Raw genomic sequence first — 1,640 nt, forward strand, 5'->3', positions numbered from 1 at the left:
ACCCACCCCTGCGTGTCCGCAAGGGGTCTCAGTTGCGGGTTTGAAATAAGCATTTTAAAATGTTTTCAAAATATGTCTGTCACTTTGGAGAAAATCCAGGAGTCGCTGGAGGGATTATGGATCCCCTCTGGCCTGGGAACGTCTCGGAGTCCCCCAGGACATGCAGGGTGTCGCTGGGGAGAGCGGGGTCTCTCTGCTGCTGCCCCCGCGACCTGATACCGGATAAGCGGCAGAAAACGGACAGAGGGACAATTTATATGTTCGTCTAAATTATTACATTTAAAATTATAACTCTAATTCAAGCAGGATAGCCTATTGTCAACATAATTATGGAGTGTGATTTATTTTCAACTCAAAATATCTTCAAACTAACGAAATATAAAGTTATTAGGGTGGAAAACCCGTCTGGATAACAGCAGACTGACTGCTTGTAAAATATACGACAGGTCTGGACCACTCGTAAATTTTGTTCGTATCTGAAAAAAATCTTAGAATATGAAAACATTGGTGAATGCCACAAATTCTCCTAAATCACTCATACGCACAACTTAAGAACAAATCTGTGCGTACGAATGGTTCTTGCCTGAGGCCCATTGTAGTGAACCTCACTCTATCCTAGCTTGTGAAAGCCTGAGCCTTTCGAGGATGCTCCATTTATACCCAATCATGACACTCAGACCTGTTCACCAGTGGAATGATCCAAACAGGTGGTTTTTGAGCATTCCTCAACTTTCCCAGTCTTTTGTTGACCCTGTCCTAGCTTTATTGGAACATGTTGCAGCATCAACAATAAAAATTAAACAAATTAATTTATCTGTTTAAATGTTAAATATCTTGTATTTGTAGTGTATTCAATTGAATATAGGTTGAAAAAGATTTGCAAATGATCATATTCTGTTTTTATTTATGTTTCACACAACATCCCAACTTCATTGGAATTGGTGTTGTAGATTGTGCAATAAAATGTACATGTACAATGCACATTTGGTTTGTTGAATTTAAAATGTATAAAGGAACTCCTTGTAATGACCTTATTTGAACCCTATAGTTGTTGGGATCTAATGAATACAAAGGGTGAGTAGATAAAAGTTATCTAAATTGTTGGTTAGGCTTAAATAATACTTTAATCTGTTACTGATCAGTTGGATCTGTTAATGAGACCTTAAACAAGCAGGAGTTGTTGGCTTCAATTACCAACAACAAAAGAAGGGATGAACGCCTGATTTACTAAAGGTTTGCATGTACCTGTATAAAAAACACATGCAATCTTGATAACTGGCACAAAGCTAATTTATTAATTGTGTGCATAGAGGACATATTGTCTATCCAGTAGCCAGTTCTGAGCTGCTGGAGGAACTGAAGGCTGATTTGGTTCCAGTCACAAATAGAAGCCATGCCATGGAAAAACTCCATGTAACACTGCATTTTTCCTGTGTCTCCTTCATCCAACACCTCCATCTCCAAGGCTTCAAACTTCTTTTTTCTTATAGCTGCTTTGCTCTCCCAAACTCTCCATGGTGACAAGCAGCAGCACCATTGATATTTACAGTGGTTTGCAAAAGTATTCATACCCCTTGAACTTTTCCATATTTTGTCACATTACAACCACAAACATAAATATATTTCACTGGAATTTAATG

The sequence above is a fragment of the Austrofundulus limnaeus genome, unplaced genomic scaffold (genome assembly GCF_001266775.1).
Source record: "Austrofundulus limnaeus strain Quisiro unplaced genomic scaffold, Austrofundulus_limnaeus-1.0 Scaffold46, whole genome shotgun sequence".
Taxonomy (NCBI): Eukaryota; Metazoa; Chordata; class Actinopteri; order Cyprinodontiformes; family Rivulidae; genus Austrofundulus; species Austrofundulus limnaeus.